At 41.4% G+C, this 25858-nt stretch overlaps 1 protein-coding gene across 4 annotated transcripts in view; it reads left to right on the forward strand.

The window, feature by feature from the left end:
- The window catches only part of ptprea (protein tyrosine phosphatase receptor type Ea), a 95330-nt gene that overhangs the window by 19998 nt on the left and 49474 nt on the right, over positions 1-25858 (forward strand). The gene's annotated exons all lie outside the window — the stretch shown is intronic.

Consider the following 25858-nt stretch of genomic DNA (forward strand, 5'->3'; position numbering starts at 1 on the left):
TTTATTGAGTAAGAAAATGGCTCTGGGACATTTTCTGGTGTTTTTAGGGATGCGTTGATTGTAAAATTGTGGGCCGATACCGACGTTTAAAATAACAGTTTAGCCAATAGCCAATACAGCTGTTTATTTACGTTTCCACCTCTTCAAGAAGATCTCGGTCCGGTTGTTTTGGTGCGTACCAGAATGCGATTGACCTATGGCTAAGCCACGCCCCCTTTGACTCACTCGGACAAAATATCAACATTCAGTGACCGGCGGTATGGCAGGTGTCACAGTACACGGCATTTCGCAGGAGGCAGCTGATGATTTTTGAGACATAACAATCAGATGTCATTGAGAAGTAACCAAAAGGGACTAAACTACACATTGGAGGGATATATTCATCGTTTTATTGTTGAGAAGGTCGATGAAAAGCGTAAATTACAAGCCAAAATTTACAGGTCACAGTGTAAACCTGATAAACCGCATCTCGTTGCCGTCACCATCAAAGACAACAAGTTAAAGTGCCACTGAAGTTAAGGTTTTTGGCTCAGAATTCGAGAAAAGGATAACAGCCTTTTTACCATCTTTACCAAGAGTGTCTCTCCGTTAGTTTGGTGCTACAGTATTTACACTGAATCATTCAGCATAACATTTGCCAACCTTTGTTATCTCTGCGATTACAGATAAATTAATGAAGCTAAGCTCCAGAAGTTAACGTTAGCTTAACTAGAGCCCTTTGGACAACCGCTAACAATGATGTACAATCACCAAAGTACAAAACTAGAACAAAATAGGCTAATGAACTCCCAGCAAACAAGGTGACATGATGAACAATGCAGCTAGGAGCTAACGTTAGGCTAACTTTAGCTAACGTTAGCTAGAGATGTTAAAGATAACTTTATATTTCTTTGCCGCAAAGTGACAATATGTTGCCTCAAACACAATGTTGACTTGCCTTAGAACAGATGTAGACATCATTGTTAATCTTATTCAAGTTGAGTTGATGATGTGGTCTAACGTTACCGCACAACTTTATCCAAAATAACACTTCTCTGATGTGGTTTAGGAAAGTGTAAAAAATACACCCCGTCGCCAAGCCTCTCAGGATACCTTGTGTCGGAGTTGCATGTACCGCATGCACACCGTTTGACCATTTTTAAACTTCAAACCTCAGATAAAGCTCATAAAACCGAACAAAATTGACTTTCTGTAATGCATTTCAATGGACATCCAGGTAGAGAATGTCCGAGTGTATGAGAATGGCTAGACGCACTGTGATTGGCTCATTGTGTTTGAGGGCGGGGCTTAGCCATAGGTCAATTGCTGTGTTTACACTTGCCCAAACTGGCTCTTGACACTTGATTATAGTAATACCTTCAGAAGAACATACTGTGTAAAAATCTTTTTATTTTGCTGCCACACACACAGACCTGGAATCCTGTGTGATCCACTGCATAATAATGTCGCACGTTTGTGTGCGTGTGTGTGTTCCTGGTTAATTTGTAGCTCAGCATTTCATTGTGTGGGACCTCATCATAAAACTTTGTTCAAAGTATTTTGTCTGGCACAGATCTCTACAGCTGGTAATCTAATAACAACCTTATCTGTCTCAAACAGACTGACCATCATTAGACAACGCTGCTCGCTCACCGTCCAGATCTGTCCTGAAACCTGCTGATTTTAGTGTTTTCTGTCAGAAATCAGCAAAAAAGATGTGCTTTGCATTGAAGCAGCTGCTGTCTTGTTTCAGGCTGAGTTCAGAAGTCAGAGAATTTATTCTTTTATAGGCTACTTTAATTCTACTGCAGAGAAATCAAGAGAAAAGCACAACCTATTTCAGTGCCTTCAGATTGGCAGAGTATCTCTGAAGGTCCTTGTCTATATTTTATAATAAAAATCAATATCTGTCTGTTTTGTGTCATAGAAATAGATAATTAAATAAGGAGTTCAAACCGTTGTTCTGGAACAGTAGGTGGGTTGATTAATGGAGGAGCACACTCTACTTTTGACCTTTGGATGCTCACCAGATTTGAAATGATTTTCTGTCAACACTCTCCAGTGTATGATGCCCTGAGAAGAAGTGCTTCTGCTGTTTGCAAGAAAAAAAGAAAACAATACACTCATTTCTAGTCTGCAGCCGTCGACCTCCCTGCTTACTGTGGCTGTCTAGCTAATCACGCTAACGTTAGCTTTGCTTGAGTGCTTACAACAGCTTAATTTAGTGACAACCAATATAAATAACCTGTAACTGTTGTAACTGTTTGAATTGTACCATGAATGGTGTCAGTTTAAGCCATAATTTTGCAAGTCAACAGAGTCCCAGTTTGTTGTAGGTCAGTCGTGGTGCCAACAGACCCTTTTACTGTTAGTAAACAGTATGACATTTTTTGGTGGACGGGGCTTAGCTGGAGGCAAAACAGTTCTCCACAGACATTAGCTAGCACTAGCTAGCAAGTTCTTTTGGCTTGTTTTCAACAATGGAGGACGATGATACGAGTGGTGCATTCAGAAATACTCGTTCCGAGTGCCAAAGCGCACTGTGGCACAAACTTGACTGTTTGTAAATTTGTAACGTTGTCTGAATGTACCATTCGGTTATCCAGAGCACCATGCTCTTGTCGCAGCAGAGCTCCGAGCAGAGTGAATGTGTGATTAACTTAACTGCCTTTAATTCATATAGAAATATAACGCTCTGTTTCTTCTACCAACAGGGCTCTCATTTTAGTGGAAAGCGTCAGACTGAATTTATGAACGTACCATGTCAGGTCACTCACTCTCCGGAACCTCCAGTGTTACTTGAATAAGTAAACACTGACCAAGGGGACCAGACTGGCCGACCCGTATGCTCTCACTCAGTGGATGGATGATGTCACAGGAAGTTTTGTGGTTGATTACTATGCTAGTCTTACAAAGGAGACGACACTTGAACAGTTTCCTCCAGTTCAAAGCTAACGTTAGCTAATGTGCTAAAAAGTTAGCGTTACAGAGAAATCCAATACTCCTCTTAATACCTCCCCAGTTTCTGGTGAGGTGTACATGATAACCCTTAATACACATAACGTTATTCATCCCTACAACAGGAAATACTTTTTCCCTAACCTGATATGAAGCGTGTGCTGCACATGTGAGCATTTTTGATGATCGCCTCCGTCCAGTCCTTTGGTCACATTTAACCATAGTTGTCTTTGTTTTTGTTGACAGGCAGTGGCGGCTGGTATGTGACTAAAATGTAGCCTAAGTTTTGAGCTGTGACTCCTTCTATTCTGGCTCCCAATAACACAAGACGACATTTAATGTAGCCTAGAGCCCTGTGGTGGCGAGTTGTGTTTTGCCTCCAGCTAATAAACTGATGTCATTGTGACGTCGGCCCTAAAAGGGTCTATTTGTTTTGTGTGAATCCACCTGTGAACTTCTCTCCTCTGGCACACCATAAGTCACTAACAACAGCTAGCTGGCTAGTTAGGTAACTTAGCTCCACACATAATATTTGTTTTATGTCTCTTTAAAAGTCAGTCTGTGTCTTTTGGAGGCTGGGTCTTTTGTGGTCATTTTGTGTCTCTTTGTAGTTCCTTAGCATGTCTTTATTGTCATTTAATGTGTTTTTAAAGGTCAGTTTGTGTCTCTTTGAGGCTGAGTCTTTTGTGGTTATTTTGTGTCTCTTTGTAGTCCTTTTGCATCTTTTAGTGGTCATTTTGAGACTCTTCCTGGTTGTCTCTTTGTAGTCCTTTTGCATCTCTTTGTGGTCATTTTGAGTCAGATGATGGTCAAGGCCAGGAGGCCCCTGACACTTTGGCTCCTGGGCCTCTGCCAGTAAGGCCTGTTCAGTAATCCATTCAAGCTTGTGTGAGGTCATTTCAGTATGAAAAACACAGGCATTGTAGCTTCAGTGAGAGAGAAAGTTGTGACGTCACCTACGCGACTTGCAGTTTTTCTGATTACGTTTTTTCCCAGTCTTCTACTTAAACAGTTTTACAACAAACAGATGTTTTGACTAGTAAACTTATATTTTAACTTTACAAACATCATGTGTAATACGTGGCACAGTTGGAATGGAATGGAATGGAAATGGAATCAAAACATTATTTGTTTCTCGCTTCGACTACTGCACATATTTTTTATGAAGGTCCCATGGTGGTCGACCAGAAGGGGAGGCACCTCACCTCTGTATTGAAATCTTGTTTGATTCCTCATATTGTATTCACACTAGTGCAGTTCATGGATTCATAATGTTGTTTACTCCAATGACGAGCGGTGATTCCACTCAATAAGGGCGTGATGAGATCGCAGTGCCTGCAGCTCTGCCATTTGTAATGGTTTATACCTCGTCACCAAAGATGCGTCTAATTAAGTTCATTAAAGCCAGCCGTATCAACCACTGTAATTGCTTTTAAAATTTTCCCTCCAAATTGATTCCCTTTAATATGTCTGGGATTAAATTAGACTCAGGTGTCTCGTAGAATCACTTTAACGAAGGGAGACTTTACATGAAGAATAATCGGCTGTGCTTGTTTTATTTGCTCAAACCAGCTGCGTCAGTCATCATTGTAGGCTACAGTGAGGAGTGTGTTCCGTATTAAAACATGATGTGAGGTTTCACTAATCTGTGGTGCCACATCAGTGAGGAGTTTCTCTTCTTTTTGATTGGGTTATGGCAGAGTGTCAGAAAAAAGCGCTGGAGTGAATTCTAACAGCTTCTCTCCGAGCCACGTCAGCTGATTGGCAGCTACTCTGATGTCATTTGTTTTCGTGGGGCAAGGACAGGTCACGCTGGCTGATGTGAATTCCCTCTCTCCCGAGTCTCCCTCTCCTCCGCCCCCTCACTCTTCAGATTTTCCTGTCTTCACTTCTTGTTTACGGTGATCGACTGATCCTCTCTCTCTGCTTTGTGTCTTTCTTTTTAACGTTCCTTCCTTTGAAATAACAATAACACATTTTATTATGATGAAGGAACCCCAAGTCATTACAATATCTGTTTCTTGAATCTCATCAGATGAATGTTAATGCCTGAAATAATATTATTTCCTGCCGCTCAGATTTCTGTTTAATGCCATAACAAAGCAACATTTGGTACTGTTTGTGTCAGAATAACCTAATACAAACATAAACCAGTTTAAAAAGAGGCATAAAGAGATGATTTTAACAAGGTACAAGAATGAAGAAGGTGTTTACTCTTTATTTATTCATTCATTTATTACCATCAGTTTTGTGTATGTATTTGCATGTTTGAGTATGGATATACACAGTTTGTGTGTTAGTTTTTGTATATGTGCATGTATTTACATCGTTTGTGATCATATACATAGTTCGAGCAAAACACATCTGTCATGATTGGATAAGGATATAAAGATGAGATTATTATTTTTTGAATAAGATGTGTATATATACACCTCAGAATTTTTATTTTATATGTATTTTTGTAATTCTTTATATCTTATAAGACAAATATTGGTAATTAATTTAATATATTAGAATAGGTCTAGGAAAATTAATTATTGTACAGCTTTACACTAATGGGGTGCCACATAATTGACTATTACTGAATTATGGAGAAGGGGTGGGAATGAATAAGATCGTACCCTCCTCCCACTGCAATAGTCAAAACCAATAGTCATCCCAACAACTTTTTTTGCATCAGAGAAGGTAATTGGTCAGAAAAATTGTTAAGTTGAATTTAGGGCTGCAGCTATTATATTATTCTACCGATTATTATTGTTATTATTCAGCAATTATAAAGCCATGATACGCGTACGTTCTTTACATGCGATATGAATCTCAGCTAGCAATCACTAATTAAGGTTAAATGCAATTAAAGGTGATGTTGATGTATCTTGTTGTGTCGGGTACGCTCGGTGAACTTGATGCATACACTGGATGTTTTCTACTTAGATGCTGCAGCATTGTGGCTAACTCCGTTTTGCAATACACACCGAACTGTTTTCGTTTTAACTTGTAATGATCCCACACTCTGTCGTTTTCTTTGGCGTGTCTCCTCTTTTGTCCCTATATACAGAGACAGATATATATTGTGTATCGAGATATAGCTGGAAAAAATCACAATATAATTTTCAGGACATATCACCCAGCCCTATATCATATCACTTTATTTGGCATGAACCATGTAAAAGTTTAAGTTAGAATCTCTAATCAGAAAGACTTCAGTCAAACTGAAGACATATTGTTCATGAAACTGCAGCTACTGATACAAATACACCACAGTCCTTCTTTATATGGTGCATTTCCAGAAGTCTATAAGGTCTACAACTCAGTGCAAAATCTTTGACTTGTTTGTTGGGGGCTAATAAATTATACATCAAAAGCACAACGGCGCTCACAACAGCCATTATGGATAGGCTGCCATCACAAGATATGTTAAGATGTCTAGACAGTTGGGTGCCATTTGTTTATCACGGTAAAGTGCTCCTCGTAACTCTGAGGCAGCTGCAAAGATATTCTGTTAATAATGAGCCTGTTTTTCTACAGGGCCACGTTAGAATTATGTATCTTGTCGTAAGTTGCAGCTTAGAGACTATATTGCCATTTTAACCCCTTTTTATAACATCCAACTAAACTAATAGGCTAATTGGAGTTGCTGTTGGAGTCGTAATCTGACAAATCCAGTCTGATTCTGGGGAATTCTGGGGGATCTTGGGCCTCTCTATGCACTGCCAGGCCTGCCGCTTGTCTAATCACTCCTGACCCTATTAGAAATGAGTCCTCCTTTGTTACTGTGCGGTACTGTCAGTTCTAGGGGAACAAAAAGTGCCATTGTCTTTCAATGCTGCGGCTAGGATAGAAGTAATCTGTGGCTATAGAGCTGCCTCAGGATTGCTATAATCCAGATTCAGTATTAATGACAGTCTAATCCGCACATTTTTGACCCTCTGGAGAGGCTGACATGGCATCTCAGTTGTTCGTTGCTTGTGTAATGTCACTGATTCTAAAAATGACGGGGGCTGCTCTCGGCTTATGTCATGAGGGATGCAATATCCTGTTCAGATTTTGTCTGCCATGTATGCCAAGATGCTGCACTTGTCTGATACCAGCACAGACAATGCGGAGCTGTCACGTTGCTGGATTTGTCAGATATATCCACGGATTCACTTTGAATTCTGCCAGCTTTCCTGACGGCAAATTGTTTTTTTGTATATTTGTTTTCCTGGAAATATTCATGCCTGGGACCAGTGTCGCTGACAAACACAATAATTGCATGCCTGTGTTGAGCGCGCCAAAGGACCATGGGGGTGTGTTTGCCCGTCCATGCACGACATGCAGCGAGGGCAAATGACATGAATGGCAAAAACGGTGTGATCTTCCACCGCGTGCACTCAGAAGGGACTCTTTTGCTCTTTGTTTGACACAAAGGGATGCAGATGTAGACAAGTAGATGTGTGTGAAATCCATCACACAGCTGCTAGCTTGGCACAATGATCAGTGACACCCCCCCTCGCTTCACCAGAACCCCCTTCACCTTATCTCCTCTCCTCAGAGCTGTGCACGGGGGCTTTTGTTTACAGCTCTTTCCGATGATCCACACCAGTAATCCCTGTGACAGGTAGCACGACTCTCTGACGAGACTCCAACCTTTCATCCCTTTATTGATGGCCAGCACTGATACTAGCTGGACTAGAGCGCGCACTGAGACTGGTGACTGTGAGAACACTGTGTGTCCTCAGAGTCCTTTTCAAGCCAATTTCACCCAATCTTCTTTCACACTAAATGACGGGAGAATCTCTCGTTCCTTCTACTCTTTTACTAGACAAACAGTTTGTCACAGCCAACATCTGTTAAGGAGTGGAACAGACAGCCTGCTCTGCTGAGCCTCAGCTGATTGTCCCCTCCTGCTCTCTGTATAACTTAAACTGTGTGTGATGGTTTAGTTGTTCCCATTTACATGTTTTTGTTTCTGTTGTCAGTGAACTGAACAAACAGATTTCATTTTGGCTTATACAGTGAGTGTTTCCCCATTAGAATCTATGTGTAGCTGACGAAGGGTGGCTCATCATTCTGTGTCCCCTCTTTGAATTTGGACATTTTTGTGGGTCCATGAATGCAGCGCAAGCACAACTCTTAAAGGAAATGACCATTTTAGAATGAAAATACAGACAGTACTTACTGACCCTCATGCCGACAAGAAGCCCAGTGTAGTTTTTTAATCCACAAAACTTGTTCGGGGTATCAGAGGATGGTGTTGGTCATTTAGCCTGCAACTCGCGAGACTCAAGAACAAGAACGTCTCTGAACATTCTCGAGTCTTGCGCGAGTTGCCATGTAAACACGGCACGCATGCAGGCTAACTGACCACGGTGAGAAATTATGCTATAAAAGTGGAGTAAATTATGTCTTTTCAAGTCAATTTTGCATGCTGCGGCCTCAGGGCACTTGGATTACGATGGATGAGCCGTTCTGACATTTTTTAAATGTATTAGCGGAGTTTTATTACATTTTCAAAATGATTTTGGACTTGGGTTCCATGCACTTCAAGTGTATGGAAAAATCCGGCTAGCCATATCCTCCGATACCCCGAACGAGTTTTGTGGATTAAAAAACTACACTGGACTTCTTGTCGGCATGAGGGTAAGTAAGTACTGTCTGTATTTTCATTCTAAAGTGGCCATTTCCTTTAATGAGTTTTTGAGTTTGAGTCTCAAGGTGTAGAACTGTCCCTTTGCTAAGTCACGCCCCGGAAGTAGACTGGCCAATCATAACGTAGCATCGGGCCGGCTCAGACCAGGGTCCGACAACAACACAGCTGTGCTCCATTGACTCTAATGCAGTCGTTGCAGCGTTCCTTCATTTTCAGTCTGGTTTTGTGGACTGTTACCTGGAGAGGTTGGAAAAAGATATACGTTTCTTCCCTGTTCCAAAACCAAAATCTAACCCTGAAAAGTGTAGGGTTAGCTAGCTAGCTACTGAAGATATAGCCTACTGAATGTGTGGTGCATCTTGGGGAATGAGTCTGTCACTGGATGTGCTCCTGTGTCTGCCCAGCCCATTGAGTGTGGGTGGGAGACACTGTCCAAGATGATACTTATGTAAGACCCTATCCTCCTCTCTGACACTGCCACCAGAGAGTCCAGCTCCACCCCTACGACATTATTGGCCTTGCGACTCAGTTTGTTGGGTCTGTTGGCATCTGCTACCCTCAACCATTGGGATTGAAAATCTCTTTTACAAGAGAGACCTGGCCGAGGTAGCAGCCAATCAAAACACATCATAATATATTGACATTTAGAATGGGAATTGTCCGTCTAAAGGAATTAATATGCTTCAGACAAACAGCATCTGAACCCTGCTCTGACTGACACTGGCACTGGGAACTTTTTTTTTGTAATGTTCCCAAACAGAAAAGCCACCAAGCACGCCCACTTCATGCATATTGTCCAGGTGTGTGTAGGTGACGGAGACTGCAATATTTCAATTTCTCTCTCAAGCTTTCTTTTGTCATTCTTCACACAACTGCCTCTCACTTTGTGTGTTCAAGTGTACTGCCACACAGCCCGCCTGATCATGTCTAAGCAGACATATGTCATCGTTTTCCCCATTTGCACTATAGCCTTAGGCTGGCGTTTTTAGATTTCTCCAGGTTTTCAAAAAAAAAGAAAAAAAAAAAAAAAAGGTATTGTAAAAAGCTTGTGTTTGGGTGTGAAAAGCTGCGGCTCAGTGTGGCTTGAAGGCCAAGACAGAAAAAAAAAGATCCGTGGCTGTCTTGATGTGAGCTTGGTCGACAGTAATGTGGGTAGTAAAAAGACAGAAGGTTAGAGAATATCACTTGAGCTGAGCGCAGACGGTGATATTTACTGTAGCGCTAGTCAGATTTACAGGCAAAGGTAAGAAGGGCAATGATGTTTCGGATCAATTGAAGCCAACAACAGAATCACAAGGGCCTCAGTTTATATCATCGTGATGGACTGTGATGCGGTAAATATTGGGAAATGTCATTAAATGACACTGTGGTTCACTGGATGTACAGTATTTGACAGTTCCGGATTTGTTTATGACAACAGAGGGCAGCGTTCATTTCCCTAACAGAAAAACCAGCCTCGTGATGGTTGGAGATTTGCAGCCGTCTCAATAATCTATTTGTCTCTAAAAGCCTGATACTGCACTAGAAATGAAAGAACACATTTAACGATAAACTATAAATAATGTGCATCATCCAGACGTGTGAATCAATGCCCTGGAAATAAATCTCACCTGTCAATGTTTCCTGAACTCATTTATCAGTTTCATGGGCTGAATTTATCACCACAGTATCGCAGCGAAGCCTTTTAAAAATGTAACATTATCTTGAATCAGCAGTCTTGGGTTGTATGCGAAGAAAATCAATGGTGTCGCAGCTCGAGTGCGACTAGCCATCCATCAGTCCGTTGGCTGACTGGAGCAGCTACTGTAGATGATGTGCTGAATGGCCAATTTCCTGTTACCTGTTAAAGATAGAGCACCACATCAGGGCTTCACTAACAGATCTCCGAATCATGATTTCCCTCTGGGTCACCGAAACGGCTAGGAAATAGATTAAAGTAACACACCGGGGAATTTGCATCTGTAATTTTAACCCTCGGATAATTTGCAATCCAAGAAGAAATCCTGTATTTGATATTGTTTGAAGTGTGGCTCACAGTAACACTGCGCTCTGAAGAAGAGGACTCAAGTCTCTCGGGCCTGTTCTGGGAAATGCATAGCATGTCTGCGGCAAAGAGATGTAATTCCATCATGACTTTCTTTTTTGAGGAATACCGAAATCAGTGCATCTGCCATCTTAGCTGCAAATCTGATCCTTTTGCCCTCCAAGCTGCAGCCAGTGGCCTCCAGTGTGTTTCACGTTACATGTCAGCAGAGCATTTACGGAGTATTTACATGACTTCTTCCTGGAAGGAGGGTCGGGTGGGGGGCGCAAGTTTCCCTCTTGTCTGATGACTAGATTACAGTATTTACTCATGTGCGCAGCCCAGCCTGGAGATCAGCTGAAGTGATGCCTTTGAAGAGAACGATACAAAGAGGTTTGAGAACCTTATTTCAGGCATGTTTGGTTGCTGCTTCTGAGTGCAGTGGATGTTACCGTGTAAATCACTCGTATCCTGTTGATTTAAGTTTACAGGGCGTTCTTCCTATGAGCTCCTGCTTCCTGTCCCAGGCAAACTTTCTTCAAGACAGTATGGAGGTGTCCAGCTAGTGAGATCACAGTTCACTGGACTTTTGTGATGTAATAACTTTAAGGTTAATTCAAATCATAACAGCTGTTTGAGTCCAGTAGTTCAAAATATATATAAAATGAATGTTAAAGCATCAATATTTTTATGTCAAAAATGAATCAACACAAAGTTTACAATCCGACTGTGCATCTCTTCTTGTCTGCTCCCGAACTACTGTTGTCATGGTTCACTCTCACCGCTCTCCAATAAACCCACTGTACACTACTTGCCCAGCATCAAAAGGCAGACAGACGAAGTCAGCAGCTAGTTGGCTGAGAGATTTCCCTCAGAGTTAATGGAGAGCAAAGCAGAGCCAGAGGGAAAGTAAATATTCAGCTTGCAGCACATTCATCAGGTGGACAGAAATAAGACTCCAAAAAAGAGCTGTTGTTGCTGTATCTGCTGGATGTGTAAATAGGGAAATGTTTACAAACAAGTTTGCTGTTGTAACTTAAAAGGTGATAATATGTCAGTGCTGTTTATGCAGCTTGTTTCCACTGCCCCCAAGTGGCCAAAATAATCTAGTAATAGAGGTTTGGACAAAAAATTTATTGGCTTTGAAGGGTGGCTTTTGATCAGTGTCAGGCTGTCGGTGAACATCTGTCACTAGTTGTAGCAGTATGTCCTGCACCGTTGGCACTAGTTGGTCCTTGTTGGTCCTTGTTGCCTGTTTTTTGGCCAATTCAGCATGTTGAATTGTTGTCGGTGAATGAAATCTTTCTGATTGGCAGTTCACCGTAGTGGATGAGAAGAGAAACGGATGTGAGGAAAGTAAACAAATGGATCAAGAGGATGTGAAATCAAAACAAACTTGTTATATTAGTTAAGATTATTTTTCTGGCCATTAAGCTCTTTAGCAGAAACCTTCTGTAATTGACTCTTCTCTAAGTCCCGCCCCCGGACGCAGTCTGGCCAATCATAGCATAGCATCCGGCCCAGACCAGGATTCAAGAACAACTTAGCTGTGCTCCATTGACTCCAATGTAGTCGTTTCAGATTTCCTTCATTTTCAGGCTGGTTTTGTGGATTTGGAGCTAAATGTTGTGCCTGGGGCACGTCGTGTATTAATGATACTCGTTTCCTGGAGAGGTTGGAAAAAGATATACGTTTCTTCCCTGTTCCAAAACCAAAATCAAACCCTGAAAAGTGTAGGGTTAGCTAGCTAGCTACTGAAGATATAGCCTACTGAATGTATACACATGCTGCTTTTGCGTTTTAATGATTATAACAGTGAAAAAAAGAGCGACCCTGCTGTACAGGAACCATTTTATACAAAATATGATAATATTTCATCGGAGAATGCAGTTAGTTACAGTGTGGGCTCCATGCTAACTCCGACAACTTTACGAACCATCGAAAAGTGGCAGGGCTTAGCCAAGGGTCAATTATTTGTGTCACTGTTTGCTAGCACACAGTAAATATCATTTGCTCTTTCAAAATTGGGTTGTGTGCTAACTAGCATGCTGAATCCTTCCTGTCACTCTTCTGGTTTCCCTTGTAAAATGACGAATACAGACTACCACTGCCTGCTGGTATGGAGAGTTGTTTCCTCTCATGCAAGTGCAGGACGTACATGCTAGTTGGCCCTTGGCTGGAGTCTTTGCAGTGTGTTTAATGTGTAAATTTTTGGCTGAGATGCAGGCAATGTGAGGCAACGCAACAGTTGGCCGTTGCCGCCACTAGTTCCTGGATGTCATTTTGGTGTGTCTGGGCCTTTGCTGATTAATAGCCTAATCAGCAGTCAGTTAAAAACATTAAGAAGATTGATAGTGGTCATATCAAAAGCAGGATAGCAGAGAGCAATGTGACATGACAGCAGAGAGTTTTCTCTTCTCTTTCCTTTTCCCCTCTCTGTCTACATTTGTTTGAGTAATTGACACAATTATTTGGTGAAGTTCTGGTAGCTTCCCTCCTTCACCTGAATGTATCTTACATCCTGTAATCCTATAGATGGGTGGGCAGGAGGGTAGGGATGGACTCAGGGATTCTGATTTCAAGTTGTCAATATATATGATGACCAGTGTTTCTTTATAGCCAGGGGAGGAGTGGATAAATTGATGACAAATATATATGTTTTGTATCCTTGTTGTGGGATTAAGACATTGAAAATCAATAAAACATATTTACAAAAGTAGGATAAAATCAGGATTTACAACCATAATGCAAAGATATGTCCTTATAGTAGCTTCTGGGGTGTTGATTAAAACGTTGAGACATATATTTCTGTTTTGTTTTTAATAGGAAAGGGATATTTCGTGTTTAGAAGTTAAAAGTTTGTGCTTTTTTTCAGAGCGCCTAACAGGTGCCTCCTACTGGCCAGCTAGACCAGACAAGTTTTCATCATTTGCCCCACTAAGCAACTATTAAAAGTTGTCTCCCCATGGTTTATCTCTCCACTAAGCCAATGGTGTAAGTCAGCTGTGGTCTGGTATTTTTCAACATTTATTACAGAATGAGTCATTTTAGCAAACTAATACTTGGCTTATGTGTGTGAGACACACCCACAATAAATGTTCTAGGTCATTGCTCACAAATACGCAGTTTTTCTGTGCCATTTCCTTCTCTAATCTGGCTTAATATGCCACACAACTGAGCCAAGCTATGACATCTGTGTTAGTGTAGCCACTGTTGTCGCATTTGACAGGAAGACGGCGCTTGCAGAGCTGTTCCAAGTAAGGCTCCAACTCTTTCCCTCTCCTTGGGCTATGGTCTTTCCTTTCTATGTGAGTAAGGGGGGGGTTGAGTTGAGTCTGTCCCTTCACTCTCTCTCTTTATAGTTCTCACAGTCCGGCTAATTTTATACCCCCCGTGTTTGGCTGTAAACCACAGTTCATACACAGGATATGATCTAAACTGTCTCTCTTCCTGCTTGTAGACAGCGAGTCTTCTGAGTCAGCTTCATACAATCACAAAAACGTGAAGCGGGGAGAAAGAGTTCCCCTGACCAGTAAGCCAAAGGACAGTTATGTTAGTATTCAGCCTACAGTAAGAGTTTTCTCCTTAATAGCCAAGCTTAACACAATTCTCACCCGTGTCTTTTTGTTGATGTAAGTGTTGATCATCCAATAGACAGTCTGACCTTTCTTTCACAATGATCTCAATTGGATAAATAAACCAATTCCTGAAAGAGAGCACCGCTTTATATGACTTCACAGCTAGATTTGTGTTTTGATTTCTCGTTCCGGTTCCCACTTTTGGCAGTTCTCTGTGAAAAAAGTGGAGGCGTTCATGGCTCTCTCACCAATGTGCGAAACATCTCCGTTCCCAGACAAGGTTGTGCAGACAGACAAGACGTGTAGCCTTGGGCTGTAGCCAGATATACACACAGAAAGCTTGAGAAATCCACAGGGCATTTTTCCCCTTTGTGTGGGTGTGCATGTTTCTTACTTGCCCATTAATGTCAGTCTATATGTGTCTTTGTGTGTGTATTAGAGAATGGTTTGTAGCTGTCTATGTGTGGAGATGTGTTCGCTTCTACCCCCTTGTCCTGGAATACCACTATTTCTCTGTCATGAATATTTACCAAGGCGGGTTCATGGAGTTTAAGTGTTGCAGGGAATCTTGGGCTGGGGACTTGTTTAATCCCAACCCCGTTCTGTCTGAGCTGCTCCCAGGTGCCCCGGAGAATAAGCTTTGGGAGGGGATGTAAGATGAGGAAGGGAAGAGAGACGCCACCACTGAGGGGATGCGTATCGGATTGTGTGATGGAAGGCTGAATAATTTCTGTTTTTACATGCACTTATAATGAAGTGAGGATTTTTTTTAAGGCCTCTGGCCAGCTGTAAGTCAGGTCTAGGGCTTTCAGTTGAGAACTGGATTGACAGGCTGTCCAGACGGGTCCTCTCTTTTTTTTAATTTATTTATTTTTATTGCTGTTAAAACAAAGTCGTGTATAACCTAATGCAAACCCATAAGGCAGGTGCGTAGGAGGATGGAATATAATGAAAAAGTGGTGGGCTCCCACACACTGTCAGCACATGATTTGATTAAAGAAGCAACATTTCACAGGCCTTCACTGGAAATTAAACAAACAGACTGCAACACTTAAGGGGAAAAATCATAACAGCACCTGAGGCAATTGGATATTCATAATCACTCAAATACATATGTAAGTTAATGTACATTAGCTTTATTGGCTGAGTAAATACTATAGACTGTATTGACTTTTTTTAAGACACGTAAAAGGCTTCAAAATTAACAGTTGGCATATTTGCTGGCGTATTTTATGTCGTAGAACAAAACATGAAGTTCTCATAGGTAACAACCTTATTTCAGGCATCTTTTTAAAAACTCATTTCAAAAAACCGTTGACTTCGAGACTAGGAATCTGGAAGTGCTAAAATGCCAACTCATTTCTGAGTTTGTGAACTCATTCCTGCACCACTCTATGTGGACAAGAGGGTGGAGCTAACCCTAACGCTAGCTACTAGCTTGGTTAGCATAGTGCATTTACAGTCTATAGATAACTGTGCTAATGCAAATGCTAATTTTCACTAATGAAAAACAGGCTTCAAACAAAATATACTTACTGGAAAAACTGAGCATCCGACACAGAAAGTGTTTTAGCAGCTGGAGGCATTTTTTTGTAGCTGTTTTAAATGAAAATGACGCTTTTTGCTGGCGTTTTTTGCATTGAGACGTGTCTTGCCTGGCGCTTTTGGCCGGAGCTCTCTGACTTCAACTCAGAGTGGAAAAGCGCCCCACATCATCTTTTTTCCCCATTGTCCAGTCAGATGATTTGAGAGGTGGGCCTTCTGTGTTGGTCATGACAACAAGCTTACAGCTGGTAAACAATGGAGGAGAAACTGGTGGTAGCGGTTGCTGGATACTCAGAGCTATACGGCCTGACGATAGACAGCAGGTTGTCAGACTGCCCCTGAGTCATCCTAAAATATGCCTGGAAATGGCCATCATTGAGGTGAACCTACGGCTATGCCTATACTCTGTGAATCTGAGGTTATGCCTTGGTTAAGTTCCCTACGTTGACGCTTTAGTAGCACCTTTTTAACAGATGGTACTCACCTGTCACTTAAAGCAGCCATACACTTAATTACACATAACTTTAAGCCACAGTGAAATTTAAACAGGTGAGTTTTATAAGAACTTAATTTCCATGCACTTGTCTTGAATTGAGAAATTAGCTACAGAGACCAAAACTGTTTTTGTACCAGGCTGTAAATATGTTCATTTATGCTGTAAAGTTTTTAACATGGGTGTCAATGGGGATTGACTTGATTTTGGAGCCACCCTCAAGTGGCCATTTGAGGAACTACAGTTTTTTTGGCTCTTGTGCATCTGCTTCTTTTTTTTTTTTTTTTTTTTTTGTTAGCCCCTGAGGTTGCCACTTCATTTACACATAGGGATTTGACTATTACTCTCAATATACTTGCACAACAGCTAAAAATGTAAAAAGCTAAAGAAGGTAAACATAAACATTTGACTCATATAACTCATTTGACATTGAGCTAAATGCTAATTCCAGCATGCTAACATGCTGACAATAATAATGCTAGCATATTGATGTTCAGCAGGTATAATGTTCACCTTTATCACCTTAATTTAGCATGTTAGCATGCTAACAGTGGTAATTGGCACCAGTTCCCCAGTGGGAATGTTATCAGTTGTGCAGATGGTATTTATAACTACCTGGGAGTCATTACTTTAGGCCTTTGTAGCAGTTTCTCAATTATACTGTTGATGGACTTTGGACATTTCCTGCATTTTTAGAGACTTAATCCATCACTCTAGTGGTAACTGATCTGAGAGAGCCACAGGTGAGTTATTAAACCAGGGTTCTAATTTAGTTACCCACTAAATAAATAACACTATTGATGTAGTCTGTCCCATACACAGTCTGTTGGTAAATGATCTAGTCCTGCCTGGGCCATTTAGGAAATTTCCAGATATTTGATTATAACTGCAATTGCCAAGTTTAGATGAGCCGCTATATGATATTATCACATTCACATCCTGCTTGCTTTGGCAAAGAGCCACTCAGCGGTGCTCAGCAAAACCTGGATGCCAAGATACACCAGCGTTGAGGCGGACAGGCGAGGGAGTCTCAGCTAACAAAATCACACTCCTAGCTGCTGTCTGTCGTCTCGCTCTGGAACATTAAGCTCACAATGTGTGGACTGGACAGCTCTTTGAGGACATGGCTCTATTCGCATCTGATCACAAAGGCATAAAGTCCGTGCACATGCATTTCTCTCCTGCAGTGCCATTTATTATAATTTCCTGCTGCTGCAGTTTTCATCTTGGGGCTGATTTTGTCCCTTTCAGGTTTGCCTGTAAACACCATAAATCACAATGAACCTTGCTGCTTCTCCCACTTTTACATCTCTGTAACACTGACTGTGTAAAGTTGGTGCTAGACTGCTGTTGCTGCTCTATTCTAATTAAAGCCTCATCATTAAAAATTGAACACCACCTTATTACTGTATCGCTTATTATTTCCATTACGCAGCATTTAGAAAATACTCTTATATTTTATAAGAAGGAATCTCTCTCTATTAGTGGTTCCTAATCTTTATTTTATCTTGTTACCAATTAAAGGTAGTGCAGTAGCCCAGAACAGACAAACCAAACACTGGCTCTAAATAGGGCTGTTCATGGTTTCATGTTGCCCACTGAAGTTAGCAGCCCCTCCGTGACGAGCCAAACAGCGTCGGAAAAATACTGACTTTTAATGTGAAACTGTTTTATTCAGGGGCAGCAAGCTGATGCAGTGGTTAGCGCCATCACCTCACAGCAAGAGGGTTTCGAAACCACACGTTCTCCCCCTGTCAGTGTGGGTTTTCTCTGGGTTCTCTGGCTTCCTCCCACAGTCCAAAGACATGCAGGTTAACTGGTGACTCTAAATTGCCCGTAGGTGTGAATGTGAGTGTGAACAGTTTACTGTCTCTAAAAATCTGCCCTGCGGTAGTCTGGCGACATGTCCAGGGTGTACCCTGCCTCTTGTCCAGTGACAGCTGGGATAGGCTCCTGCACACCCTGTACCAGAATAAGTTCCCGGTTAACACCTCCTGAACGTCTGGATCCTAAGTTATCAGAGAAAAAGGTGAGCGCATATTAGCAAGTGCTGGGCTAGTGGCTCTTCTGCAATGAGCTGACACAACTGGTCTGAGGAGCAAAGGCTTTGCTTGGTCGGCCTCTGAGAAGTGTTGGATTTACAGCTCATAGCAACTTAACATGATACAGCTTCCGGCTGTTGCAGCGACGCAGACCTCCTGTCTGTTTTTGTGAAGCCATTTCCCTCAGTGTAAACAAAGCTTTTATTTACTTTAATTTCACAGATAAGAAACAACAGATTGTGAAGACAATAAAGCCTCCACAAAAATAGCATTTTAAGTCTTGTGTGTGATTTATCCTGGCTTCATATGAGCAGAGGAACTTTCCGCTCATCACTAGGCTAATTTATACAATGTAAAATACCATAGGCTTGCGCTAATAACATTAGCATGTTGTATTTGTTTGGAAAACGTGTTTAGTATAAGACAGTTGTTTTGTCAGTGAACCTTGTGAGTTGTAATGGAGCCAAATTATGTACCGTTACCTTTGTTAAATGTTGCTGTTGTCCCTGGTTTTATATGAGAAGAGAAAAAGATCACTAGCTGCTAGGCTAATTTATACAATGTAAAATGCCATAGGCTTGTGCTAATAACGTTAGCATGTTGTATTTGTGGGAAATATGTGTTTGTCTGTGAATGCTGTGAGTTATAGTGAAGCTGATTTGTGTTTGTGTTTGAAATTGTCGTTATTAAGCCATGTTTAATGTGTGTTTAATGGGGGTTCTTGGGTGTGTTTTGAATCAACTAAATTTCCTGCCTTACGATTTATTTATTCGTATAATTGATAGAGGCCTGAGGACGTAAAATTATCAAGTAAATCGTTCCAAAAAAAGCAAAGATTGTGTTGGAGAAACATATTTTGCCAGCTTTCCTATCCTGTTAATCATCTCATGACCTTTGAGATTTATCCTGAGATCCATTTTTGGAGATCTGAACTGTTTTTGGAGGCATTTTGATTTTGGAAATGACACACAGCAGCAGGTCAGAGAGGACTTCTGTAAACACAGCGTTGTGCTGAACTGATTCAGGGGCCTGATAGCAACTCAGAGTGACATCTCTCTCTCTCTCTCTTTCTCCATGTGTGTGTGTGTGTGTGTGTGTGTGTGTGTGTGTGTGTGCGCGCGTGTGGCAGCGGTTGCCCTCAAAGCTTATCTCTATAAATGGATTTGTGTTGGTGCACTCGGAGATCCCGGTGTGATGCTCTAATCTGATTGACCACAACCCCGGAGAGGTGGATGAGTCAAAGAGCCAAGTGTGTGTGTGTGTCTGTGTGTGTGTGTATGCATACAGATGTGTGAGGTGTCCATCCGTCTTTGAGCTGGTATTTGTCACCTTGGTTCTGTGTGTATTCAGCTGAGCTTAGCGTCTTGTCGGGGGAAATAACAGCTGTATGAGAGTTTTGGTGAAACTGTGTTTTTGGGTCTGGAGCTGTAAATCTCACACATGCAGATGTCCACATGTCGGACAATCTATTACACCCTCAGATGAAGCACAGAGAGGTGATACACAGAAAATACATTGCCTCTACACACACACACACACACACAGACCTAGCATCTGGCCTGCCGGAGAGCTGATACAGTGCCAGAGATGATTTGTCATTTCTGTGTGCTGCCTGTGTGTGTGTTATGCTTCTGTGAAAACTCTTCAGGTTTGTTCTATTTGAATATGAAGCAAGTGTTCACCTCATGTTCTTAATGCTAATTTAAATGCACGAGCGTTCTTCATGTTTGCCAGACACAAACGACCAGTGCTCTGACTACAGATATTAGTAGCAGTTATGGACTTAATCTCAAATCTTAAGAAATACCAGGAACTCGCTCTATTTGTTCCTCTTGCAACTTTGAGATAAGCACAAATGAGTTCACCAGAAAAACCACAACACTTACATAATTTCACCATCCATGTGGTATAAATCTTGTATGAATAATGCCCATATTTATGTAGTGTTAATCACATGTGCTGTGGTAGTCAGTGTATGACTGTGAGGAAATGATACACTGATAGCTGTAGACAGTCACCGAGGGCTGCCTTGTACACCACATGCTGTCTGGGAGCTCCTGCTTTCCCTCACGTAAACTCTGTAATCAACACAGCGATGATGATTGTGGAGTTGTAGCTTAGGAAAAAAATGAGGAAACTGGTTGTTTTTTATTAAAGATAAGAAAGTATGTGAGGAATGGCGTCGAGGTGGGCGTTGTTGTTTGAATCAGTCACTTCACCTTCAGGGCACCACCTGGGGAATCTCAGTTGGCAGGTAATAACCCGTTATACCCAATACATGTTTCTGACTCTTGGCTATCTTTTCTTACCTTTTTCAAGTCCAGTACCCGCTGGCTGGGTGGGACTGTCGCCGCAGCAATGACCAGTCAATGCTGTGAGAGGGCACAAATCAACAGTGACCCTTCTTAGATGGACTACAGCTTGTTTCAGTCCACACTAGGGCTAAGAATATTCCTAGTTGACCAATAGTCGTCATTTAGGGCCATTAGTCGACTAGTCGCCCACATATTTACAACATTAATTTGATTATTAGATATATATTTTGTGCAGGGCAACACAGTGGTTTGAGTTGAAGGTGTGAGAAAGAATAGTATCAGTAACATTGTTAACACTGTGCTACATTACAGAGAAATACAAAACCGTACTAATGAACCTTCATTAATATAGGCCTATATTTTATCTACAAGTGCACGTCACACACTGAGTGAGCCGCCTGTTAATGACGCTGTGGGCTAATGGGCATGTAGCTACTTCCATGTTTCAGATGATATGTCGTGTTTGTAGTCGACCAATGAAGATGAGTTTACATATCACCTTGGGTTCGTCCTTCACCTTCTCAAAATGATCCCACACTTTGGATTTCCTGCCCGACATGTTATTAACTAGCCTGTGGAATAACCGCAGGTACCAGCCCTGGAAATTAACTCCTGTCTGACTGCTGAGCGTGGCCACTTCCTGTGTCTGTCCTTTCAAATGAAATTCCTATTAAGCCTTTCAGTACAGTAAAGTGAAGTTAGATAGTTGCCCCATAAGATAATCCTGCAAATAGCTGTCAATATCAAACTAAATTTACTTAAAGATACAATCTCGAGGATCTCTGATCTCTTATCCAGATATCTTGAAAAGTTAGTATCTGGATTAGGATGATCTCATCCAGTGTTGCTTTGAAAAGCTGGCACAAAAGTAAGAGACATAGGATTTCCAAATCTCAATCATTCGTATCCAAGTGACATGATTTGAACAACTGGGCCCTGGAGATGCAAATATTTCCTTTCACTCCTCATCGACAGCAAGGTTCAACCGGGCCTCGTGATCCTAAACCATTGTTTCTGGTGGACTGTAAACTGCATGCACTGAGGTAAACCAAATAACACTGAGCACAGCAGATGCCTCGGTTAGTCCTTCAAGTGGTGCAGCGGTTTAAGTGTAAGCTGACATTAGACCAAGCAGTGCTGACAAAACATAAACAAACCACCAGTCCGCTCTTGTTACTGTTTCAGGCATATTCTTATTACGCAAAGCAACAATGGGCACACGTAAAATGAGGAGATGACATCATCGTATGGACAACAGACCAAAACATAAGCCCCATTTTCACCAAACACTTTCAGTATGGTACCTTTGGAACCAACAGTAACCCTTCAGACATGGTACCTAGACCCTAGTGTTTCCACCACAAACAGTGCTCTTAAATGTGGGCGGGGTTGTTGTCACTCACTGCTCCGTCCAGCACTCACTGTATTTCCTCATTACCGGTGACACAGATGGAAGTCTGCACCTCGTTTATCATCCACAGAACGAGGCTGCACGCCGACATTTTCAGAACAAAATAAAACAGGCTGCAGTGAGAGTCTCTCTCCATGGGATATTTAAAAATAGCAGGTTTGTGCATTTAGTCCTTCTCAGGCAAGCTCAGGGGTTTAGTGTTGCTGGAGCTCACAGGAACAATGCTCTGTGATGCTTTTTTTTCCCTCTGAGTGAGGATTAGAACACACGTAGTTCACATAATCTGGTGGAAATTTCTATATATAAATGCTTGAAGATCCACTCGTTACTAAGAGAGTATGTCATAGAAAAACTAAAGTGATGGTCAAAGTTGTCACAGTGAAATTTAAGGTGTGTTGATGGATTCACGTCGTCACCTCATGCATTGAGTAACATTACAAGTTAACGTTCCACCTTAAAAGTCACCAGCAGTCGGCCCAGTGAATTAAGTTATATTTTCTCAGACTCCAGCTGCTGTGAGAGGCAGCAAAACATCCTTTCATTTTATAGTTACAGATTACTAATAAAACTCTCCACAGTATGAACAGTGGTTACATGAGCCTCAAAACCAGCCACAACTCAGCCCTGAGCAGAGTGACCGTCCTCTACTGACCAATCAACAGACTGCAGTGTTCACAGCTCCACCTTTTAGTACCAGATCTGTGTGCTAGGTACCCCAACAGAGGGGGGACCAAAAATGGGGACCGTTCCACTGGTACCATCCACAACTTTTTACAGTGGAAACGGAAAAGAAGCATACTGAACTGAACCGTACCTTACTGCTCGGTAGAAATGGGGCTATTGAGAAAAATATGTTTTCAGAAATATGTGTATACATGTAGACAGCACCTTATCACAAATCTTATTCTGCTTTTGGCTGCTTTCATGTGTCGCTGTGTTTTTCCCGGAGCCTGATGCTCTGCATCCGATTGCATTACAGAGAGCTTCTTCTATTATTCAATAGTTTGCTTGATCTGATTCCACACTGTCAGACCTCGTATTATTTATTTATGAACTTTGAGATGATGTGTGATTTGAAATACTCCCTCACAGTGCTTTCCAGGAATTTAGGTGTAAATTGAAAACTATATTACGCAGGATTAACGATAGGATCTTTTTAATATATATTCTCCCTTCCGCTCTATCTGGCCTTCTGAGCATGGACTCTTTTAGCTTGTGCCATTATTTGGCTGTCATGGAAATCCTCAAGCATGACAACTCATTTCCCAGGATGTCATAGAGCAAATGTTGACTGCCTGTTTTTATTGAGCTCCAGGAGGGAAAGGGGTGTAGATGGGGAGGGGCTGGAGGAGATGTGTCCATTCATTTGTCGTTACAGCCTAGAAAAAGAGAGAGAACCCCCCTCCACACCTCCCTTTTGCTCGGCTAGACGAGAACGTCGCCATAGCAACCACTCGGCATGCTCCCCGCCGCTGGCAGGTGAAAACCTTGTATCTCCAAAATGTCAAAGCAAGAGCAGAGAGGGGAGGACTTGTGAGCGTTTGGTTTTGAGTTTTTGCAGTTTGGGGAAATGGTTTCATATTTTTTAAGAATGTAATCAAGTTTTCACCCAGAATTCTTCAGTTAAAGGTAAAACTGTCCTTACGAGGTTTCCACATTCTGCCTCCAGATTCTTTGGCTGCTCAGCGTTCCCAGGTAGATAAATTGTGCTCCTTGTCCATTTTTTTCCCTCACACACCCCTCTCCTCCCTCCATACACTCCTCTCAGGCCTCCCGTGGGTAAAAGCAGGGATTATATATGAGATGGCACCAACCTACAATCTCTACTACAGCTTTTTGTGCACACTATACTCCAGTATTTTCTCACACAAATAGACTGAAATAGTAAAAGAAAAAAGCATCCAGTGACACATCTGACTCTCTCCGGGATCAAATAAATATGTGGTAACGAGATGGAAAGAGGCTTTATGTAAAACTCGGCTTCAAATCTGGGCTGATGTGCGTTTTTTGCTGTGTGTAGATTTAGAAATCGGGGAACCTAATTTTTATTTTTGTTTTTAAATGAGGTTAGCCTGGATACGAAATGATGTGCACAAGGAGTTGGTGTCTGCTGGATTTGCTTTAAAGATGCTCTGTAAATGTTCCCCCTAAAAATAACTCAAAGTCATTTCTTTACCATGCTTACATTTTGTGACCATCACCATTAGGGATGCACCCGTTTTGAAATTCTGGGGTGACACATGATTAAAACAAAAATTTGGTTTCCAGCCGATACTGATGTTTTTATTGATGTTGTTGTTGTTGTTTTTGTTGATCTTTCAGCCCTTCATTACACCATGTTTGAATAAGTACAAATTCAAATAAATTTATGAAACAACCTTTGATATGACCTTTCACATGAAAAACATCTTTGCAAAAACGCTTCAGAAGTATTTTTACTGTATATAATACGGATGGATGATAGGGCCCTATAACAATATCATGATATGTCAGGGTATTTTTGCGATAACAATATTCTTGACGATATGACAAACTAGTAAAACCAAAAACAAGTATTATTAATTTAGGTTAACAGAATTGCAACAAAATAAGTGATATAGTTTTACAGTTTGCCTTCAAACATTCAGTAAAAACTAAAATTATCTCTCATTTCTTTAGTTTGTGAACAACAGCAGTAACTCAGAGTGAGATTCAGATTCTGTATACAATATTAATAGTTCAACAAAATAAAATCTACCACAAATTACACATTTAAACAGCTCCCAAATACAAAAAATGTCCCCTGGGATCTATATATATAAACCAACAGGCGATTTCCTTCTTTTAGTAAAATCCTAAATGATTGTTTTTTCCACCTGGACCTTTATGCTCTGCCATTTCTCCTCTAATCATCACGCTGTAACCTGTGACAGGCTGTTATGATACCACAACTATCACACATTCACATATATGGAGTTTTTGGTTGAGCCACGAGCGTCACGTAGGTTTATATTACCAAAGGTTTGTGACAGGGGTGTTAAAACATTTTTGAATGGGGGCCAGATAAAACAATGTGAAAATACCTGGGGGCAACTGATTCTTGCATCAGATGGGTTTTAAAAAAAAAGTGAGACAAATTCAACCATTTTTATCTTTTAATGAACTGTTAATACGTACTACTATGACTGTCTGCAAACTGTATGATAGTCCTATACAGTATGTGAGGTGAAGGGTAAAAATGGGAAGTGATCTTGCTCGATTAACCATTATTGTGTAAAGGGCCACATATGGTATGTTTTGAAAGTCAAGCTGAGGGCCGATTAAAATTGGTCTACGGGCCACAATTGGCCCCCGGGCCAGACTTTGGACATGTCTGGTTTATGACTAAATCACTTGACGACACCGACTCCTGTGTGCGCATGGCGAGAGAGGAGAGGAAGAGACTTTGTGCTGCTGCCAGAGGAGCCTCTGAATGAGTTCCCTCTGAGTGGCAAGTCGCTAAAAGAGTCTGAGAAGTCCGGGGCTGTTCATAAAACATTCAGGACGCCACAGTTTATTCCACACTACTAAAGCTGCTCCTCTTTCTGGAACCACCGCGGAGTCGGTAATAATTTTGCTTTCAGCTACGCTTGTTGTTGCCGTGGGTAACGGTATGACGTCAATATGTCAACAAGTCGAAATATAGCAAGTATCACGACATGAATTCTTCATATCACATTGAAAATTAAAGCAGTATTATCATGAGCAAGATGATATGGCACACCCTTAGTATATACTGTATCTACTCAAGTTTCTCACTCTCATAGTACATTTTACAAGATTGCATTTGAACACATCATGATAACATTATAATTTACCTTCCCCAATACTAATTTTTACCAAATAGAGCTTGAATGTATCCTAACG

Source organism: Epinephelus lanceolatus, chromosome 21 (genome assembly GCF_041903045.1).
Source record: "Epinephelus lanceolatus isolate andai-2023 chromosome 21, ASM4190304v1, whole genome shotgun sequence".
Classification (NCBI taxonomy): Eukaryota; Metazoa; Chordata; class Actinopteri; order Perciformes; family Serranidae; genus Epinephelus; species Epinephelus lanceolatus.